The following is a 23,686-nucleotide window of genomic DNA, read 5'->3' on the forward strand; positions in this document are numbered from 1 at the left end:
GGGGCGGTGTGGTGTTTCCCAGAAAAGGGGGTCACAAGTGTGCGCTGGAGAGCTCACTTCAGATTCTAACAGTCTATTTCACAATCACAGGAAGCCACATTTGGGTGCCCACCATCTGCCAGAAACAGTGGTAATCACATTATATCTTGTTTTGTGGGTTTTTTAATTTTAATTCTTAATAACAGCATTAGGAGGCAGATTTTATTATTTGCATTTTGTGGCTGAGGAGAGGACAAAGGGAAAATTATGCATTTGTGCAGTATAAGCTGCACAGGGCAACTGAAATGGTAAGGGACTTTGCTTCTAGAAGGAATTAAAATACATTAATTCAGAGTGGCAACACTGGTTTGCTCAGGCCGATCAGAAGTTATGATTAGTGGCTAAGTATAACTTTGATTAACAGAGAAAAGTGGCGTGGGGACAAATCAAAGTAGCTTGTATTTGTGTGAAAAATGTGTGTTAAAAGATCTTAGGTGGTTAAAATGATAAAACAGCATGTTGGACCAATTTGGTCCAACTCCCACTCTTTGAAAATAAGAAATTTTGCTTGAGGTAAGTAATTTAGCTGTTTTATGGGAAGTTTCTTCAGCTTCTAAGATGATTCAGAGCTTGGAATTACTGACTTAGCCTTCTGACTATATCAGGAGTGTTTAAATATACATTTTCCACTCAGTTAATAACTCATGAATTCGTTTAAATTTATCATCAGTGCACTCAGAATTCATCAAAGTAGACTTTGAGCTGTGAACATTTGGTTATCTCCTTCTGGTTAATCCTGACACATCTCACATGTCATAGTTTTCCAAAATTCTAAAAATGAGATTACTCCCTATTAAAATTTGATCATTAGATTATTGTGTTCTTGAAGATAAAATTTTAGCTTGCTTAAATGATATAGTCTCCCCTCTTTTCCTCGAAAAATGTTTTATATGAGTGGAGAAGGTAGAATCTGTAGCCTCATAGACTAGTGATGCTCAAACCTGAACACATATCAGAATCAGCTGTAGATCTTCATGAATACAAAGAAAGTTGAATCCCTAGACTTCTCTGATGGTCCAGTGGTTAAGAATTCACCTGCCAGAGCAGGGGACATGTGTTTGATCCATGGTCCAGGAAGATTCCACGTGCTGCAGAGCGACTTAGCCCACGTGGCACAACGGCTGAAACCTGCGTGCGTAGAGCCCACGCTCAGCAACAAGAGAAGCCACCACAGTGAGAAGGCTGCACGCCACTACTGCAGAGTAGCCTCCACTCACCACAACTAGAGAAAGCCCATGCAGCAACGAAGACCCAACACAACCAAAAAAGAAAAAAAGAAAAGAAAGCTGAGTCCATCCTCAAAAGTGTCTGATACAGTAGGTCTGGGGTGGGACCTGAGATCTTACATTTCTAAAGAGTTCCCAAGTGAGGCTAACTTTAGCTACAGACCGCTCTTGGAAAACAGTGCTCTAGGCTGAAGAAAGAATTTGCTGAGAATAATGCTTGCAGTTTTGTAGCTTTAAGAGAAAGTGTTGGGGGTGGCAGGTTTAAATAATTAGTCTCTATAGTCACTGCTGCTGCTGCTGCCAAGTCCCTTCAGTCGTGGCCGACTCTGTGCGACCCCATAGACGGCAGCCCACCAGGCTCCCCCATCCCTGGGATTCTCCAGGCAAGAACACTGCAGTGGGTTGCCATTTCCTTCTCCAATGCATGAAAGTTAAAAGTGAAAGTGAAGTCACTCAGTTGTGTCCAACTCTTAGTGACCCCATGGACTGCAGCCCACCAGGCTCCTCCATCTATGGCATTTTCCAGGCAAGAGTTCTGGAGTCAGGTGCCATTGCCTTCTCCTCTGGCTTTTTGTTAGGAACTCAATTTGGAATCTATGATTTTCCTTTCTTTAGGGGGAAAGATAAAAAGCAGAGGAGGATTTACTGTTATGATAATGAACCTTAAAATTTAGGGCCCCTTTCAAGGCTCTGGGGAGGGGGCTTAGGGATGAGTTCACATGGTGTTTATAAAACTTGCAAAAGGAAGATATTTTTGTATTCATTTTCTTAAAGATGTCCCCAGAAATTGTCTCAGCTTTAGGTCCCATAAAACCTGAATCAACTCTGATAATTAATTAATATAATTAACTAACAATGTATAAAAGGAACATAGTTTGTAACAAAGAGCAGGTTTTGAACCCGGGTCTCCCACATTGCAGGCAGACGCTTGACCGTCTGAGCCACCAGGGAAGGCCTTTTAATAGGTTGCTGCTGCTGCTGCTGCTGCTAAGTCTCTTCAGTCATGTTCGGTAACAAAGAGCAGGTTTTGAACCTGGGTCTCCCGCATTGCAGGCAGACGCTTTACCGTCTGAGCCACCAGGGAAGCCCTTTAAATAGGTTGCTGCTGCTGCTGCTGCTGCTAAGTCGCTTCAGTCGTGTCCGACTCTGTGCGACCCCATAGACGGCAGCCCACCAGGTTAGGCAATTTCTAAATGTGTCAGAAATAATGGTAAATGGATAATCATCTCAGAGGACATGTGAACTTTGTGTGGAACTATGGAACATTAAGTAGTTGAAAATCCAGTTGGTCTTAGCTTGTGTACTGTCTGATCAGCTTGTATGTGCTATATTTTATTTATTGCGTGTGTGCATGTTAGTCATATCCAACTCTTTGCAACCCCATGGACTGTAGCTTACCAGGCTTCTCTGTCCATGGGATTTTTCAGGCAAGAATACTGGAATGGGTTGCCATTTCCTACTCTAGGGTATCTTCCCAACCCAGGGATGAACCCACGTCTCTCCTGCATTGGGAGGCAGATTCTTTACCACTTACATGGGAAGTCTGTATTTTATTACATTTTATTTATTTTTGATGAGAGCAGAAATTTTGGAGAAATGAGTTAGGTCCCAGTCTGGCTTCACCTCTTGTAAATAAATTCACTCATTCTTTTTGAACCTATTTTATCTGTAACGGAAGATGTTAATAATAATAGTTGACTTAATAGGGATAATTGGATTCTGTAATGAAATGATAGACATGAAGAGACATTTGTTTAGATCTGAAGATGTAAAATGCTGCACAGATGTTAGTGACCAGTAGCTGTACAATGCATCAAACCCAGGCCTCCCGCATTGCAGGCAGATGCTTTACGTCAGCTTTACCGTCTGAGCCGTCAGGGGAGCCCAATGCTATACCAGTAGTACACTAATGAGTGAAGTCGCTTAGTCGTGTCCAACTCTTTGCGAGCCCATGGACTGTAGCCTAACTAGGTTCCTCCATCCATGGGATTTTCCAGGCAAGAATACTGGAGTGGGGTGCCATTTCCTTCTTCAGGAGATCTTCCTGACCCAGGGATTGAACCCAGGTCTCCCGCATTGTAGGCAGACTCTTTACCGTCTGAGCCACCAGGACTAAATGGCCATTCTGCTAGATCAAGATTCGGCAAACTTTTTCTGTAAAAGGCCAGACTATAAATACATTAGGTTGTATGGATCATTTTGTCTCTGTCTCAACTACTTCTGCCCCTGTTAGGCAGAAATAACTATAGAGAAGATATAAATGAATGGGTGTGGCTATGTTCCAATAAAGCTTTATTTTTTATGTGTAAAAACAAGGGCAGCTATGCTAGATGATGTACCAAAATGGACCCAAAATGCCACAGTCCTTCCCAATTAGGAACTTCCAGTTGAGCAGAAGGTAAAACAAATAATAGCAATTATAAGTGATGTTTTTATTTAAACTCAATTTTTGAGGATCGAAATGCTGGCACATTTTATCTGCTTTACTTTCCATAGTTCCCTGATGTAGCTGATATCTCTTTGTGGGGTGAGCAAAGTGAGGTGAAGGAAGGAGTCAAGGTTAAGAAGTTAGGGGTCAGAATGCCACCTTCTTCCTCATTCTGCTTCCTGGCTCTGGAAGTGGTAATAATAGGGTGAGCTCCTGTTTGATCCCTTCTCTGGGATTCAGACTCAACAGCAAGTGCCTAAGCATAGGGATTTTTAACCACCAAGAAATTAGATCTTTCTGTTTTTTAATCTCTTAATTATTTTTATAGATCACTGAGATGCACAGATCTGTGAACTTGGGAAAACCGAAATAAAGGAGTTTTCAGTTCAGTTCAGTCGCTCTTTCTCTAAAGAAAACATATAAATGCCCAGCAAGTGCATGAAAAGATGCTCAACATTACTAATCATCAGGGAAATGCAAATCAAAACCACAATGAGATATCACTTCATACCTGTCAGAATGGCTGTTACCAAAAAGACAACAGATAACAAGTGTTGGTGACGATGTGGAGAAAAGGGAACCATCGTGCACTGTTGCTGAGGATGTGAACTGATGTGGCAGCTATGGAAAACAGTATGGAGACTGCTAAAGAAATTAAAAATAGGACTAACCTATGATTTAGCAGTTCCATTCCTGGGTATTTATCTGAAGAAAACAAAAGCACTAGTCAGAAGAGATACATGCCCTCCTGTGTTTATTGCAGCATTGTTTACAATAGTCAAGATATGAAAGCAACATAAGTATCTATCAGTAGATGCATGGATTAATAAGATGTGTGCATATATGTGCATACAATGGAATATTAGTCATGAAAAAGAAATGAAATCTTGCCATTATATGACAACATGGATGTATGTAGAAGGTTTTATGCTAAGTGAAATAAGTCAAAGACAAATACTGTATGAGTTCACTTATATGTGGAATCTAAAAAAATGAAACAAACATAACAAAACAGAAAGAGTTATAGATACAGAGAGCAAACAAGTGGTTGCCAGAGATAAGAGTTGGGTGGGAAAGAAGTAGGTGCAGGAGATTAAGAGGTACAAATTTCCAGTTGCAAAATAAATGAATCAGGGATATGAAATGTACTGTGTGGGGATAATTGGTCAATAACTATGTAATATCTTTGTATGGTGACATAGTATAACTAGACTTATCCTGGTGATCATTTTGAAATACATGGAAATATCCAATCGCCTATGTTGTGTAACAGGTACTAACGTAGTTTGAAGGGGCAATTATATTAATAATTCAGAAATAAACAGACTTGTAGGAAAAAGAGATCAGAGGTGGGGGAGTGCAGAGAGGGGAATTGGATGAAGGCAGTCAAAAGGTACAAGCTCCCAGTTATAAGAATAATATGTCCTAGGAATGTGATGTACAGCATGATAACTATAATTAACATTGCTGTATGTTATGTATGACAGTTGTTAAGGGAGTAAATCCTAAGAATCATCAGCACAGGAAAAAAATTTTCTGTCTTTAATTTTGTATCTATATGAAATGATGGATATTCAGTAAACTTGTGGTAATCATTTCATGATGCATGTAAGTCAAATCACTATACTCTACACTTTAAACTTATATAGTGATGTATGTCAATTATACCTCAATAAAACTGGAAGTAAAAATTTTTTTAGAGAAAAGAGGTTGGGTCTTACAATAAAATTTATCCTCCTCCCCCAAAATTATGCTAAGTGAGAAAAGCAAGATTCACAGACTATATATGACATGATTCCATCTGTACAATATTTTAAAAGACAAAACTGTAGAGATGTAAACCAGTCCAGTGGTGGGCTCAAGGAGAAGGAAAATGTCATTTCTTTCAAGAACTTCTCTTGGCTTCCCTCCACCAGCCCCTAACCTCTTATCCCTGCCCCCATCTTCCCTGTCAAGGATTTAATATCAATTTAAGGTAGAGTTTATATTGCAAAACACAAACGTGATTTTTCTCTAGTTTTAATCATGGAAATTGCCAGAGAGCAGGCGTTCCCCTTGGCCCCTCCAGGGTCCCTGCTGAGTGAGCCTGAGGGCAGCCTGGCTGTGTCTTCACCAACGCTGTCAGCGCCCCTGCACCGCCTTGCAGTTCTGTGTCCCAGAGGGCAAGCCAGAGCGGGGTTCAGAAAGGAGATAGTTGAGCAGATGCCTTTTAAGAATTGAGTGTTGTGCTGGTTCTATTAGGATCCTGAATCATCAAGGTAACGATTTATGCGTAGCTCCCACCCCTAGCTGGGAACATGAGGACTGTTGGGTAAGGTCGGGGGAAGAGGGATAAGTCAAGTCTCTTTATAATCCACTGAGTGCCAGGAAGTTGCCCACTGTCTTCAATCTAGAGGGAGGTTCTGTCTGCTGAATATTGCATGAAGAAAATGGGCTATGCTCCCTACCTGGGGCTTGGGAATGTCTTCCTCTTACAAAGATTTTTATTGTACGCATTTATTATAAATAGCCTTTGCATTTTATAGAGCAGGACCAGAAGGTTCCAGGCCATTGAACATGATGATTTTTTCCCCCAATATTTTCTTTCTGTGTATCTGATGTTTCATACAGCAGTGGAGGTTTTCTTTTACAAATGCACATTATAGTTTCTTCCAAGAGCAGCCGTCAAGTACCCTGTCCTTTAAAATAAGTTGGGAAATATTACTCTTGGTCCGCCACTCCCTGGTTTTCATTGCCTGGATTCATTGTAGATTTGAAGTTGCATTCTTTTTTTGCTGTTTCTTTGTCCTTGTGGCCTTGTTTGGCTCATTTATCTCTGGGTTCTTGCCACTCAAAGTGGAGTCTTTGGACTAGAACATTAGAATCACCTGGGAGGTTTTTTTTTAGACATGCAGGCTCCACCCCAAACCTACTGAATCAGAATTGGCATTTTAACAGATCCTCAGAGATGCATTTGCACATTGAAGTTTGAAAGGCCTCAATCCTGCCCAAATCTCCCACCTGCTCTGTTGATAACCTTGTTAGGACCACGTGTGACCCTCAGACGTGCAACCCCTGGTGAATTATCTTGATATCCATATAGGTGTGAGTGTGGGTGCATGCACTTTGCTATGAACTTAATTTAGTCAGTGCTCAAAGACACAAAACCACACAGGCACAGTTGAGCTCCCAGGAGCTTGGAGTCCAGTGGGGGACAGAGTCTAGTGCTCTAGCACCGCGTTGCGGTGTCATCTGACTTCCCTCACCCACACAGAGTTCCTGCCCGCTTCTCTGAAAACAGTTTCTCAATGTATAGTCCACAGGCCACCTGCCTCCCAGTCCTTGGGGTGAGTGAGCCCAGGCATCTTCATTTTAAAAATTATTATGCACATTATAATTTGAGGGCCACTGACACAGGTACAGCTTTGATATCCTCAATGATTACACATTTTGATAGGAAGGGATGTTTATATATAATCTCAAATGTTGAAGGACTCATTCAGAGCTTTCTTTCTCCTAAATTCAGGGGGAGTTTCACATGGCCTCCAAACTCAAAGCTGCTTTTATCTTTGGGTGAGGCAACATCAGGATCTTGTGGATAGTATTTAAAGATTGTTCAGATCATATGTTTATATTTTCTACCAGCATGTTTTCCAGGAGCAAATTAAAATCCTTTGCTCTATAATGAGTTAACAGCATGAACATTGTTATGACAATCCCGTGACTTTTTTGTTTAATGTTTACACTCATCTAATCAAACAAATTGAAATTGGATTATGGCTGTTGCACATTATAGCAGTTATTATCCAGTTTAAATGCAGGTCTGAAGGAAATAAAATTGATTTTTCTATGGTACTTGAAGACACTGTAGGTTATTGGTGTGCTGTTTGAATTTCCAATTAGGTTTGTACAGAGGAGAATAAGATTAGTGCTTGGACTTTTTAAAAATTTTCTTAATGTATTATGTAAATAAAGTGATATTTCATTCTAATTAGGGAGGTAGATGACTTTAAAAAGTTTGGTGATCTGCTTTCATATTTTTATTTAAAGCATGTCAGATTTTAACATTGATAATAATTTTGAGGAACATTTTTATTTTTAGAAAGAAAAGAAAATAATAGAGTAGAACACCATTATAATACTCAGTTACTACAGTAACAGCTACCTTATTTTTCAGGGAATGAGCTGTAACATGTACCAGAATTTCACAGATAACTGAACCTATCTTTCAATAAACCAAACCCTTGTTTTTAAAAAGCTGCCTTTATTTTGCAAACACCTTTTGTATATCTGTTCAGTGTAAGCACCATGCCCAATGCTAGGGGCTCAGAGTCGATCCAACACAGGTCCTTCACAACAAAGATGTGCCCGACCACTGACTGCTCTGAGAGCGGAGCTGTGGGCCAGAAAACACAGAAGCAAGAACGGCAAGCCCTGGAGAGTGGGGAAAGGCTTCAGGGAAGAGGTGACTTTGGGTCTGGACCTCAATTCAGAAGTAGGAGTTAGATGGATATTTAAGTAGTAATACAATTTATTCCTTAAATCATAAAGGCATCACATGCTGATTATGTGCTTGTTTTAAAAGTACCCATAAAAAGATTAATTATTAAGTTCTATCATTATTAAATGTATTAAGCACTTTGTGTCAGGAAATGTGCTTGCTTCTGAAAATACAATGGAGAACAGTCCACAAATCCGCTCTTAGGTTTGGTAGTCTGCTATAATGAATCCCAGAACTCACTCACAGCTAAAGGCTACAGTTAAACTCAGCCAGGGAGAGAGGCACACAGGACGAGTCCCGAAGAGGCCCACACGTGGAGCTTCCGTGGCCTTCTCCCTGCGGAGTCATGGACAGCATAGCTTTCCCAGCATTGATGTGTGACAGTGTCCATGGAGCATTGCCAACTGGGGAAGTTCATCCAAGCCTTGGTGTCCACAATTTTTATGGGGGGGCCCCATCATGTGGGTGTGGTTGACCATACACGTGACTAAGCCAGAGGTGGAACTAATGCTCAGTGACCCAAAGCCCTGACCCTAAACCACGTTGTTAGACTATCTAGTGCGACCCAAGACCCCTGGGAAAACAAAAACACTCATATCAGGTATGACATTCAGTTCAGTCACTCAGTCGCATCCAACTCTTTGCAACCCCATGGACTGCAGCACGCCAAGCTTCCCCATCTATCACCAACTCCCAGACTTTACTCAAACCCATGTCCATCGAGTTGGTGATGCCATCCAACCATCTCATCCTCTGTCGTCCCCTTCTCCTCCCACTTTCAGTCCTTCCCAGCATTAGGGTTTTTCCCAATGGGTTGGTTCTTCACATCAGGTGGCCAAAGTATTGGAGTTTCAGCTTCAGCATCAGTCCTCCCAGTGAATATTTAGGACTGATTTCCTTTAGGATAGACTGGTTGGATCTCCTTGCAGTCCAAGGGACTCTCAAGCATCTTCTCCAACACCACAGTTCAAAAGCATCAGTTTTTCAGTGCTCAGCTTTCTTTGTAGTCCAACTCTCATATCCATACATGACTACTGGCAAAACCATAGCTATGACTAGATGGACCTTTGTGAGCAAAGTACTGTCTCTGCTTTTTAATATGCTGTCCCGTGCTCTTAAAAATTACCTCCAAGAAGCCGGCTGAATTCTTTACTGTAGAGGAACAAAATCAGATGCTACTATAAGTTTACAGAACTCACGATAAAGTGAAGATCATAAAGTGAAGAAGGTGAAGACTGTGCAGGAAGAGTCTGGATGCTTAGGGTTGTGGGGTGGATGGCACTGTCAGTTAAGAGTTTCAGAAGGAAGTAGACAGAGGTCTGAAGGGTGAGAGGGATTTCAGTTTCAGTTCAGTCTCCAAGTCGTGTCCAACTCTTTGTAACTCCATGGACTGCAGCACACCAAGCTTCACTGTCCATCACCAACTCCCAGAGCCTACTCACTCTGTCTATTGAGTCAGTGATACCATCCAACCATCTTATCCTCTGTCATCCCCTTCTCCTCCCGCCTTCAATCTTTCCCAGCACCAGGATCTTTTCCAGTGAGTCAGTTCTTTGCATCAGGTGGCCAAAGTATTGGAGATGCAGCTTTAGCAGCAGTCCTTCCAATGAATATTCAGAACTAATTTCCTTTAGGATGGACTGGTTGGATCTCCTTGCTGTCCAAGGGACTCTCAAGAATCTTCTCCAACACCACAGTTCAAAAGCATCAATTCTTTGGCGCTTAGCTTTCTTTATAGTCCAACTCTCACATAGCCAGGTGAGTAGTGCAGCAAAGAGCATTTCAAGAGGAAGGGGTGGTGGTGCAAAAACCCTGAAGTGGGAAGTAGCTGAGCATGTTCTGGAAACTGGAAGAAGAGGAGACCAGAGCAGACAGGAGGAGGAAGGAATGTGGTTGCAGCACTGACTGGAGAGGAAGTAGGGAGCAGATTCCAAGTAGCCTCAGAGACCCTGAAAATGATTATGGACCTTATTTCCAATCGCTGGAAAGCCACTGTACAGTTTAAAAGCAGGAGCATGGATGCTCAGATGTGTGACTTGTCTTTTTAAAGGCTCATGTGTGTGGCTGCTGTGAGAATGGCCAATTGGGTACAGAGTGAAAACAGGGGGACTCAAGACTATTGTGACCATCCCAACAGGAGGAGTCGGCGGCTGGCACCAAGGGGTGGCCGTGAAGTAGGAGAGAGGAGGAGGGGTTGAGACAGTAGTAGGAGGTAGAGATGGCAGGTCTTGGTAAGCAAGCGGACCCTTGGCTGTGACCCTGTGCTGACACCGTTGGCACCTGGCAGTCCTGTCTGATTTGTGGCTTCCGTTTGGCAGTAGGCAGAGAAGCAGATAACCACTGACCAGAATTCTGTGTACGGCAGGAAGGGCACCCTCTGACAGGGTAACAGGTGCAGTCCTGTGAAGTCAGTTCATGTTTCTAGACTTGGTACCTGTTCTGACTGCTGAACCCCAAGACTCAAATCCACCCCCTCAACTTCTAAAATGGGCCGCATTCAAACGGTTGTGTTTGCCAGAAGTTCATTGTAAACAATTCTTTATAACTGAGGTATTACTGGTCATAGATTGAATACACCATGAATTAAATCACGTCCCCCTTGGGAGACAACTGCTAACCAGAAAAGCCTAGTATATGGTTGTCAGCACAAAGCGTGATACTTTGTAGGAAGAGCTTAATAAATGCTGAATGAGTGAGATGTTTAATCCTCTTTTAAAACAGGAACATTAAAGAGTTTCTAGTATATCTGTCATGTGTTTTACTAAACCCAGACAAGCCCTTTCAGTTACGTACTCCCTTGATTTGCCATGTTTATTTTGTATTTTCTGTTCCCTATAAAAGGAGTGTATTGAACTTTGAATTTGGCAGAAACCATGGCTGATGTTCCCTGCCTGTTTCATTTTGTAATCGCTCAATCAGATAACTTATTCTTGCCCAGAAACAGAGAGAGGAAATACTTTAGGCACATATAGAACACACTCAGTAAAAGACCTTGGGTTTTCCTTTCAAAACTAGGATTTTGGCCAGCAGCTGGCAAGCACTCTTATTTAAAATACTGTTATCTAGCCAAGGGGACACTTTTCTGCTTCCATATGTGTACGGGGAGGGGAGCTCTCAGTTAAAGATGACAGTACTCGGGTACCTTGGAGAAGGAAATGGCAACCCACTCCAGTACTCTTGCCTGGAGAATTCCGTGGACAGAGGAGCCTCATGGGCTGCTGTCTATGGGGTCGCACAGAGTTGGACATGACTGAAGCGACCTTGCACGCATGCATGCATTGGAGAAGGCAATGGCAACCCACTCCAGTATTCTTGCCTGGAGAATCCCAGGGACAGACGAGCCTGGTGGGCTGCCGTCTTTGGGGTCACACAGAGTCGGACACGACTGAAGCCACTTAGCAGCAGCAGCAGCAGCAGCATTGGGGTACCAGTGTCATCTTGGCTTTAAATCAGCAGTGAACAAACAGCATCTTAAGAGAGGCAGGAACAAAAGGTGCCTTGAGAGAGGCACCACGGGATGAGGATGATGTGGGAGGGTAAAGCACTGTTAGTGCTTCGTGTAAATTGGCAGGGAATCTTTTTAAAAACAAACAAACCTTTTCAGCTCAGTTCAAAACTTGCTGCCTGATGGATCGTTTGTTTCTGCTTAGTTGTGCTATTGCAGAGGCTTTCTGACTGTGGGTTCATTATGGCCCCTCTCCCTTGCATCTATCAGGCAGATCTATGAAAAAATCAGAAACCCAGGCTTGGAATGTCAACTTTCCAAAGAGGTGGGATTAGGAGGAATTTTCTAAGTCCTGGAAGTCCCAAAAGAGAAACATCCAGCATAGAATGGGGCTATGTTGGGCTGGGGGAACTCCGCCTCTCTCTGGGGACTGACGCCGGAGGCTGAGAGCACCTGGCTGGAGGCACCTGCCAGCGGGGTGCGGGGTGGGCGGGGGCGACGGCCCACGTGCCTGCCAAGCAGCCAATGGGCGGCGGCGGCGGGCGGGCCGGGCTCTGGGAGGCGCGGACCGCACTCGCTTCAACTTGAGACTGAAGGAATCGCGCCGCTGCTGGTTTCAGTGACCGCCCCAGGGTGGCTGGTGCCCGCAACCTGGTCTCGTCCCCTGCATTGGGGGCGGCATCCTCGCCCAGTCCCAGGGCCGCCCCGGAGGCCAAGGTGAGGCTTGTGAGCACGGGGCGTCGTGCCTTTGTCTGCAGGTAACCGGCGGGGTGGGCGCCGAGCTTGCGGAGACCCGACCTGCGGGACAAAGGCTGCATGCTCCCATCCCTAGAGTCAGTGCTTAGCGAAGTCGAGGGCGGCCGGGAGGGGTGAGGAGGTGTCTCTCTGTCTTGCTGGAGGGAAGGATGAGAATTGTATGAAATGAGGGGAAGGTGGAGGAGTCTTTTGATGCAGTTTACGAGCGTGGCAGGAAGCTGTTCAGGGGCGGGCTGTTGAGATGATCTGCTTTGGGGATTTCTGTTGTGCCCAGTGTTATGACTGAATAAAAGAGTGCATTCATCTGGCATGACCTCTGAATCCACGTTTATGTACTCTTGTTTGTATTAGGAGTGAAAAATACTGAGGATCTTGGTGATCCGATTTTTGAATTGAAAGCAATATCTTTGGGTGTAGAAAGACTATGCAGTTTCAAATAATTTTAGTTGTGTGACTTACAATATTGTTGGACTTCGTGTGGGAAAATGTCTCAAATTCCCAAAATGTGGAAAAACAGCCAACTTATCACATACTTGTTTTGGCACTGAAAAGAAGTAGATTTTTGTTTGTTTAAGAAAAATGTGATTTAAATGTTGCACACAACACTTAATTGAATTCTCAGGGAATCTGTGTCTTTTCTATCTGTTATCTATTTCCCTGTACCAATATTGGATCCAGGCATGCCTATCGATTCCCCAATTAATGTGTTAGCTGTGAATCTTCATTACTGCTTTGGATGGGAGATGGCCAGGGAGAAGGCAATCCCATTAGTCTTTTTCTTTTTATAACTGCAGCTGCAGCCTAGCTTTGACTAGCATCAAGAATGGTGGGTTCCGCCTGCCTTCCTCATGTTATTCTCTTTCTGGTTTTCTCAGGTCATGGAGCAGTCAGCTCCTCCTCCAGCCTTACCCTGACACAAAAGCAGTTTGTAAGTTTGCACCCTAAAGTTCCCAATCTTTGTTACTGCCTTTGAGTTGTTATTTGCTTTATGAAGCCTTTCAGGACAAAAGTGACCGGAGGCCTTTCACAAGAAGTTAGATGCACAGTGCACTGTGAGGGGAACAGCCCTAAATCTCTATTTGTAAATTTCATCTGTAATTTTTCTAAGTTCTGAGTGGCTGTGTTGTCCAAAGTGAGATGTGTGTAACAAGCTTAATAGGGGAAAGACTTTCTATAAGGGATCAGCCGTTATCGCTGTAGAAGATGCTATTGGACTTGGCTCAGAGTGAAGTCATGGGCTTTGGGCTGGTTTGGTCAGGAACCCCATCTTTCTGACAGCTTCTGGTTCATTTATGAGTTTTTCTGTCATTCTAGCAAGCCCTGGCTTTTGAACAACGAGGACAGTTATTTAACAAGTATTTATCAAACACGTGCTGTGTGCCTGGCTTTGGCACTAATGGTGAAATGGTAAATGCATCAAGTACCTTCTTGCTTTTTTGGAGCTCGTACTGTGCCAGCATAGGGCCCATTTCGGGCTTGTGAATTGGAGCATCCCTGGGAGGCATTGTGGACGGATTGACCCTGATGTGAGCCAAGAAGATGTTGCTGCTGGCTGCTGCCCTGGAGGTTAGCTGAGCCCAGGATGTAGATTCGCACAGGTGGGGCCAAAGTCACCTCTGCTCCAAGGGTGAAGGTATTGATCATACAGTGGGTCGCAGGCTCGGGAATCTGTCTTCTTGAACCTGTTTACCATGATCATGGATATCTTTCAGAGGAGCCTGGGACTGCAAGGTGGGCCACAGCTGAGTTCTCAAAGAGTTTGAACAGTGGCATTGTTTAAGATGTAATTCCAGTGTGTTTCAAAAACTACTGTTCATGCAGTCTCCTAGTCTCACCTCAACAGCTTTCATCCTGAACAGCTCCTTGGGGAAATGAATTTCTTTCTGTACCACTGACTGAGCAAAGCTTTCTATCTGTCCCCAGTCTCCCAGGTGTTGAGGTGACTCCTAGGTTTAGAGACCTAGAGCATGGTTGGAAAACACCTGTCAAGCTCTCTCTACTTTTTGTGGATTTGCGATAGTGTTTCCTGATAATATGTACTTTCTTACTTGTCTGTCTTTTCACCTTTTTCACAAATCCCTAGGATCATGTGAAAACATACTAAATAGTCGTATAACTTGTTCTTTTCAAGTGCCTGTTTTAAACACAAATATTTTTTAGAAAGTCTTAGCCCTTTGGATTTCTCTGCCCTTAACATAGTGCCTAGGATAGGATGCACTCCATAAATAATTGAATTGTTTTTTAAGATTTAACTATGATCATCACATGTACTTGATAGATATAAGTAAGATCTATAGATTAATTTGCCCTTCAACAGATGTGGAACGTCTGTATGCCAGGTGTCTTGAGAGGTACATGAAGGAATGAGACAGACATGCTTCAAACAGGCAGGACATAAGCTGGAAAAACAATTCAGGAAGCAAGATGACACAGATCATGATAAGTGCAGTGAAATCAGCAGCACAGTGCAACAGAGAGAGTATCTCGATGGGCAAAGAGGGCCCCAGTGGGCAGCCCATCCTAGCAGGCAACCTTTGAGCTCAGCCAAAAGCTGGGAAGAAGCCAGGCATGTGGGGGGCGCTGGAGGAAGAGCAAGGGGTGTTCAGCATGTTCACGGATACAAGAGAGTCCAGTTTGGCTGGAGTGGGAAGGCCAGCGATACATGCTGGATGGAAGAGATGGTTGCGGGCAGGGGGACAAGATTACACAGGGCTTTTGGGTTATAGTTGAAATTTTCAATTTTCTTTTCTTTTTTAAAAAATATTTTTAAAATTTATTTTGGCTGTGCCAGGTCTTAGTTGTGTTATGCGAGATCTTTTCGTTGTGGCACACAAACTCTTAGTTGTGGCATGTGGGATCTAGTTTCCGGACCAGGAATTGAACCTGGGCCCCCTACATTGGGAGTGCAGCGTTTTAGTCACTGGACCACCAGGGAAGTCCCTGAATTTTCTTTCTGATTCCATGAGAAACCTCTGAAAGGTGGTAACTGGGAGAGGGCCATTATCTATTTTATTTCATAAAGAAAGATAACAGTGAATGCTGTTAAGGGCTATGGATGTTGGTAGCGGAGGTGGAAGTTGAAGGTTCAGGCAGCAAGTCCTGGTCCAGGAAACATCAACGTGGTGGGGGGGGGATGAAGAGAAGCAGGCTGTGGAGATTGAGCTGGCACGGTTGACAGTGGAAGGCGCAGGAAGAGGGGTCATCTAGGACCGAGCTGGATTTTTAGATTCATTGTTTTTTGTGTTTTTTTTTCCCTGTTGGAAAATAATGACTGTATAAAGACAATTAAGCAATAAGCAACTCACTTTCAGTTTCTATTATTCCAAGACCTTGACTTATTTTGTCTTTTTCTCTAGTATGGATGAGCAGCCCTGCCTATTGGCGTACTGTGCATTTGGCCATTTTTGTCCAGGACATTTTACCCTTCAGTGGCCTATCAGACCTTGGAGCATTTTCTTTGCTGTGTCATAAAAATAAAGGATCAAAGTAAGAAAGAAGGCAGGGTTCAGCTTTAATCCATATGGAATTACTCTGCCTGGGCTTCCAGATTTATAAGATACCGTTGATAATTACATTTGAAGTTGTTAATTTCATATCCAATATCCTCTGACTTTCCAACAACAGATACTCAGTTGTAAATAAGCCTAGTTCTGTATCTATTTAAAGTCAGCAGGAGTAAAATTCTTTAATAACACAGGAAATTCACTGTTCATTTCAAGAGCTAGAAAGCCATTTCCTTGTATCTGAAAAGTAGAGAAATGCAATATTTGGTCTCTGATGGGATTTTTTTTTTTTGACCCCTCTTTCTAGCTACAGATTTGTGAACATGAAATCTTACAATGTCTTTGTCAGTTAACTTTGGTTTTGAAGCCAGCTTTGGTTTGGGTTTGCAAAATCTTGATGCAGAAAATACTCCTTCTGCAGTCAGAATTTTAGGCAGATGAAAAGGGGCAGAAGTGATGGAGACTGCCACCCCTTCTGCTCTAGAAGCCTGGACTGGTTACCCTAGAACATGTAAGCGTGTCTGGGGATGAATAAATTATGACAGTTGAAATAATTATGATAGAGGAAAAGCCGCTGCGGAGAACACAGTTGACAATTGGGACTGATTTGACCTGATTCTGTCATGTGAAAGCATGCATCTGTTTGCCAGGTTACATGAAAATGCTGTTTCCAAGGAGTCTAGTGTGTTTTGTTTATCTACCCCACCCCCACCCCCCCAAAAATGGAAAAACATTCTAAGCAGAGTCATAGCCTGCTAGTGATTCTTTCAAAATAAAGTGGCTGGAGCAGAGACCCATGTTGATTCTGATTCTCATTCTGGGCATCCATGTAAGATTTTAGTTGAGCAAAAGACATTCTGGCTCTAAAGCTACAAATTGAAAGAGTTCTTACTCCTGCTTCAGGGTGGAATAGTTTCCAGCTGGCCCTGGAGTTTATCACTTGTAACAAGGATTATTCCAGCATCTCAGCCAGTTGCACAGGTTTAACACACACTTCGTTTACTGCTCTGCTGTTACAGTCTTGAAATTCATAATATTTCTCATGCGGGCAGAGCTTTGCGTTTTCATTTTGCACTGGGCTCTGTGAGTTATTGAACTGGTCCTAGTCTCACTGTTTGTCCATGTTGTATGCTGCACCCCTGAATCAGGCTGACATCTAAAGTGGGGTCCCTGACTTGTTCTGTGAAAGATATTAAACATTTGGGGGTCTGTGGTTTCTATTGCAGCCCCTCAGCTCTGTCACGGTGGCTCCGAAGCAGCCATTGACAACTGAAGTGAAGGAGTGCGGTTGTGTTCAGTGACACTCTGTTCGTAAGAGCAGGCAGGGAATGATGGACTGTGATCCTCAAGCCATCATTTGCGACCCCTGACTTAAATGACCTGAGTGGAAACCACAGTGATGACTGAAATAGGGACCTTATCCTTTGGAAACAAGAAGGCTTGGTCACCTTTGGACAGCTTTATGGTATTCTGAAAACCAGTCTCCAGAGCATTGCTGAACAGGTCTGGCCAGTAGGAGTACCTCTGTGACAGACCATCATTCAAACATCCCCCAGCCCGCACTCGAGCTTCTTCTCAATGAAGGCATGTTAATTCTATTTGTCAAGTATAAAGACATATGGATAATAAAAGGAAGGTAAACTCACAGTAAAAATAGGATGCCACCATGATGGGATTGTGGTTTTGTTTTTGTAAAGACTTACCATATTTGAGGGAAAAGAAAAAAGAGGCTAGCTGTAAGGAGGCTGCTGCTGCTGCTGCTAAGTTGCTTCAGTCGTGTCCGACTTTGTGCGACCCCATAGACGGCAGCCCACCAGGCTCCCCTGTCCCTGGGATTCTCCAGGCAAGAACACTGGAGTGGGTTGCCATTTCCTTCTCCAATGCAGGAAAGTGAAAAGTGAAAGTGAAGTCGCTCAGTCGTGTCCGACTGTTCGCGACCCCATGGACTGCGGCCTACCAGGCTCCTCCATCCATGGGATTTTCCAGGCAAGAGTACTGGAGTGGGGTGCCATTGCCTAGCTGTGTATAAAAAGTAACCTTACCAAATAGGAAAGGTGTGTCTTCTTTCAAATTGTATCAAGAAGTTAACTCCTGCTCAGTGTGTGTGTGTGTGTGTGTGTGTGTGTGTCGCCCAGCTCTACATACTTCTTCTATCCCAGCATGCATGGAAATGCCTTGTCCTGGGGTCTTTTCTGTAAATGATAAACAAAAGTTTATTTCTCAAAGAATACAAATATGTAGACAATTATCTGGGGAGTCCGTAAATCTTGATAGAAATCAACGTACAAGGAAAATTTATCTATTGATTTCCTTAGGAGCAGAGGAGCCGTGTTTCATTTAGACAAATGTTCCGAAGAAAGAATCTAGTTAGGGGCTCTGGAAACACTTTCTGTGGAGATGATCAGGGTATAGATTTGCTTGGCTTTCATATTCAGTCACAAGAGATTCTAATCTTCTCAGAACTCGCCTTCTGCCCATTCAGATAAAATATATGTTTTATTAACGCTGTTTCGGATGACATGAGAGCTGAATGTGAACTAAAGTCATTTTTAAAGTGCTGAGTGTAATGATAGCGGGAGAAGAATCCAGCCAAGTCCCCAGTACTCGCAGCATTATTCCCGTAGCAACGCGATCAGGAGTAAGGGGGAAGGACCTTTGTTTACACTACTTATTTATTCAGAAATATTTGACTACTTGTTATGTGCCAGGCAGTGGTGAGTGAACACTTACCCAGGTGGTGAGTGAACAAGGCAGAAAGGTTCCCCGTTAACACAGAGTTTCCTTTTTTTGTGGGGGAGAAGGAAGGACAGACAGTACACAAATAAGCAGGGTAGTTTTAGATGCTTTGAGAGTTGGCGGTGACTGGCTGGTCCGGAGGGGTCTTCTACGGGTGATGACGATAAGAGGAAGTCCTTGGTGGGAGATCTGGGGGACTGAGTATCCAGGCAGCAGCAACAGTGAGCACAACGGCTCCAAAGGCCGGTGTGTTTGTGAACAGGGTGAAGCCAGAGCCCAGCAGGTATGGAAGAGGCAGGAAGTGAGGTCAGAGAGAGAGATGGGGTGGGGTGGGGGGTGGAGAAGAGCAGGGAAGCAACAGGACAGGTGTCTGGTGTGTAAAGAAGGAAACTCTCAGCCTTTGCCCTGGAAAGTTATTTAGACCAAGCACAGCTCTTAATTTTTGTTACCAGGTCCAGTTGAAAGCGGAACCAAAGCTCCAACAGGGTTGGAGACAGGATCAGAGAACTGAGGTCGTCTTTGTTCATCAAGGGGTGGGTCCTGGGGAGAGCCCATTCATTGGGAGGGAGGCAGGCTCAGGTGCCAGGCGCCTCACCCCCACCCCCGCCAAAACACAGAGCAAAGATGAGGCTGGCCAGGCCAACCTGTCCTCCATTTGTGGATCCGCCACTTTTTTTAGCTGTGTGGGTTTTGAACCTTAGAGTCTCTTATAAAGTGAGAGTCGTGAGGCTCCCCTGAATGGTTATTGTGTGGCCTGGTGATAATGTGCACCGAAAACAGAGCCTGGCTGGGTGGCAGGTTGAATAAGGTGGGAACCACTCGTGTTATTTGCTTTTAGCATTCAGTCACTCTAGTGTTGATATCTATTTTTATGTAGGTATTATTGAGTTTACAGTGTATCAGGGATACTTGTATCTACAGTAAGTTTCCAAAATTCAAATGACGGCAGAATGTCTTGGCTTTTTGTGTTATCTATAGTAGTGTTCCAACAGAGGAGCCCGCCTGGTTACAGTCCAAGGGGTCTCAAAGAGTCGGACATAACTGAGCAGACAGACACACTCGTATTCCTTCTGTCTGCACAAAGGAATTGGGATTGTCTATATAAGTATAGATGGTAAAGAATCTGCCTGCAATGCAGGAGACCCAGGTTTGGTCCCTGAGTTGGGAAGATTCCCTTGGAGAATGAAATGGCAACCCACTCCAGTATTCTTGCCTGAGAAATCCCATGGACAGAGGAGCCTGGCAGGCTACAGTCTACGGGGTTGCAAAGAGTTGAACATGACTGAGCAACTAACACTTTCACTAAAACCTCTTGAAAGTTTAGAAACAGGTTGAAGAATGTACCTTCCTCACAAGAGGCTTTCGATGAGGCTGGGTGCGTGGAATTGAAAGGAATTCACCCACAGGCTCACTGTGGTTCATTTTTGGGCTTGTGTGTGTGTGTGTTGGCCATGCCTTGCGGCTGTGTGGTATCCTAATTACCGGACGAGTGATGGAACCCCAAAGTGAAAGTGTGGAGTCCTCACCGCTGGACTGCCAGGGAAGTCCCTCGTCGTGGTTTTAACTCAGAGCCTGGTCTGTACCAGCCAGTGGTGGGTGCCCTCATGGCACTTTTTGCATGAAAACCACTTGCCTGGTATAGGGAGCTGTCATCTTCCCCAGAGGTTCCCTTGTTCTCGAACCTTGTCAGATAGGGGCTTTCTGGGTTTTGTTTTGTTTCAAAAAACAAAAACAACCGTTTTCTTTTTGTTTACCATCTCTCCTTTCAAGAAGGAAGACACCCCATGGTTTTACAATTCATGTATATTTTACATGAGTTTTATCCTTTGATTGTGCCCTAAACTTTATATCTTGAACATGGCATGAATTATCTCTTACTTGAGAACTAAACATAAATTATGTGTATTCTCTATTTGCTCAGATATTCAGAGAAGCAAGGTGGTTGTGTTTTTGTTTTTTTTTTTAATTGTAATACAGCACAGATGCAAGCAGATGCTCATTAATTCTTGCTCTCTACAAAGATGGACTTTAAAAAATTTCTCATTTCCTGGTTGCTCTCAAATATCCTTTTTTGCCTCATTAGTAAGCTGACTGGTAACTATTGTGTCTTCTCTCTAGTGGCATGAGAAAGTCCTTTGTTTAGAAAAATGTGCCTTGAATTTCAATACTCTTAAACCACTTTAGATCCTCAGCTTCACACTTCCAGTTGGAGCGTTAGCTCCTGTGTCTGCCAGTCAACAGTTAACAGGCTGCATGGTGCTGGGAAGGGGGCGCAGGAGCAGGGAGGTGGGAAGGCAGCTCATTTTGCAAAGGAAGGTACGCTTGTCAGAGGTGTTCCTGTTGTCGTTTGGTCTTGGGAAGGAGAGAACCTTTCCTTGAGCTGAATTGTCTGAAACTTAGTAGACACCAGATGGTGAATTTGCATAAATTCAGAATTCAGTTCAGGGATCTTTCACCTGCAGCATGTGGATTCTAAAGGGGTCTATGCATGAGTTTCTGGGGTTATTGAACTTTCTCCCCCACCCCCCTGCAATGGTGTGTCAAAGTGTGGGTCTGTAGACATTTCTTTCTGGGATGTTTTCATCAGAGTTCAAAGGTTTCATGATCCAAAACAGGTTTAGAAACCTTCCTCTTGGCAGACCTTCCTCCCCTACTCCCCCTCAACTGGTAACCACACCGTGCAGTGTACACGCCAGGTCTACACTGCAGGCCGTCCCACCGTTGAGTCTGACACTGATTAACAAGTGCCATCCCTCCAGCACTAATATCTTAGGAGGTGAGTTACCAGTATTGCTCCCATTTCACAGATGAGAAAACTGAAGAACAAAGAAGCTAAGGGCCTTGGCTGAGGGCAAGTAGTGAATAAATATCAGGAACAAGAAATCTGAAGCTGGAGGAAAAGAGAAACTGTCAGGTTCAGGCGTTGGTACGAGAGTTTTCATGATATGAAGTTCTATGTCTTTACTTCATTGCCATGTGGATGATGCTGGTCTGCGCTCAGATGGCTCAAAAGACTCTCAGTGATGAAAGACAAGCATCAAAAACTAGCGCGAAGCAGCGAGTTCTGCAAACATGGAGCGAGAAGTACCCTGGCAAGTCTTTGCTGTGCGTGCTCAGTTTGTGAAGCATGGGCAGTGTGCGCTGCATAAGAAGTAGGTGGCTGTGGTGGGGAGATATGTCTTCTTCCAAAAGCTAGAATAGACATGTGATTCTGGTATGCTATTTTTTTTTTTTTTAGGAATTTTCTATTCATTTGGATGCCCAGTTATACATGCCAAGTAGTTCTGCTATTTCTGGCTTTTTTTTTTTTTTTTAATGAAAACCTTGCCAATTCCTTACTCCATTCATTTTCCCAAGAAATAGTCGCCGAGAGCATGCTGATCAGGCAGCATTCGCCTGTGTGGCTGGTGTGGATTTCATCCTGGGGTTGAATTCTTCCCACTGGCATCTTGTACTGTGAGAAGGGGGAGTGAGCTTACGCCTGACTCTAAATTTAGCCTTCCCGCTTTCAGAATGGCACGTCTCACACAGAAGCCCAACTTTGGGCTGATGTTTCTTCCCCAGCACATTACAAGGTGTGGAGTTGGTGAAGCAGCTGCCACTGGGACTCTTCTGCATTTTTTGCATGACATTTCAAAGATCACTCTGAAGTGTCCCCAGTTATGGCTGGTTTTCTCTTCAACACTTAAATCAAGCAGTGTCTATTAACCTCAAATAAACAGACCTTGTTAGAAGTTCACAGTGTCATTTTTCTGAGTCCTGCCTTCAGGGAAAAACATAGTAGGTACATATAGATGTTATTTCATTAAATGAACCACTAATGATAATTCTAATTTCAAATAGCCAAGGCACCAATAATATACACAAAAGAAACAGATTACATCCTTGGGTGTCTAGACTTAAGGTTACTTAAGCATAATCCATATACTTAGGTATAAACTTTTTATCACGAACCAAAAGCACCTGGCGTAAATAAAAAGTTAGTCAAGGAAATGCTGCCCGTGCATCTTTGTAGTAAGAATCAAAGCACTTGAATCCTAAAAATCTGAATATTAGGAAATTTCAAATTTTCTTGTCCCTGGTATTTATTCACTGTTTGCCCTTGGGTCAAGGCCCTTAGCCTCTTTGCTCTTCAGTGTCCTTGTCTGTCTTAGATGAAAAACCCAGGATTCAGATTAAGTGACTTGCAGAGTGTTTACTCAAACCGGGACTGGAAACTAGACCTTTGGATCCTTTGCTGATGAGCTAAGTTGCCTCCAAACATTGGCTTTGATAGGGGGCAGTGCAGAGGAGCATGGGAGGTAACCTCATGCTATGGTAAGTGGTGCCCAGCAGATCCGAGGAGAGACCACAAATTACCCGCAAGCAACCTCCCTGCCATGGAAGATGTTTTGTCTCAGTCGCTGCCCAGCCCCACCCAGCTGGGACATGACACCATCTGATAACCGTAGCGATGCAGTCTGTTCAACTTGCGACATAGCAGACATTCTTTGCACACGCCATCCCATTTAACTGGGTTCTCATGATTACCCTGAGCCAGGGGTCCTTGTCCCTTTTTCACTGACTAGGAAGCAGGTTCTGAGGGTCACAGAGAGGGAGCCCAGGAAAAAGAGAGGGTAAGTAACCAGCAGGATTTGAACACAGCTCTGACCACTTACTTAGCTAAAGGGCTTCTCTTGGGAATTTTCAGCTGCCTTCTCCCCCTGCAAAAGTTCACAGGCCACAAGGTGGCAGGGGAGGGTGGGCGGGGGGGCGGGGGTGCTTCTCTGTTTACCTAAAAGCCCAGTTGCAAACCATTTGCCCCATTTTGAACACTTGTGCATAGTAACCTGCTGGTTCATTCAGGAGAAAGACCGTGAGGTGGTTCTGCAGGACTGTGAAGAAGCGTGGGGTCCATGTCTTAGGTGCATTCCCAGGAGACCAGAATTAGAGTCCTGCAGGCCCACAATCAAATGCTGACTTCCCCAGGCACTGCTGTGTGACCTTGGTCAAGCCCCTCCACTCTCTCTCAACTTGTTTCCCTTTCTGTCGGTGAGAACATAGTATTTACCTCGTCAGGTTGCTGCTAGGGCA

At 43.9% G+C, this 23,686-nt stretch overlaps 1 protein-coding gene across 17 annotated transcripts in view; it reads left to right on the forward strand.

Annotated features, from left to right (window-relative positions):
* APBB2 (amyloid beta precursor protein binding family B member 2) overlaps window positions 1-23,686 on the forward strand; it is a 377,673-nt gene that overhangs the window by 328,128 nt on the left and 25,859 nt on the right. The window lies entirely within an intron of this gene.

This window comes from Bubalus bubalis, chromosome 7 (genome assembly GCF_019923935.1).
Source record: "Bubalus bubalis isolate 160015118507 breed Murrah chromosome 7, NDDB_SH_1, whole genome shotgun sequence".
Taxonomy (NCBI): Eukaryota; Metazoa; Chordata; class Mammalia; order Artiodactyla; family Bovidae; genus Bubalus; species Bubalus bubalis.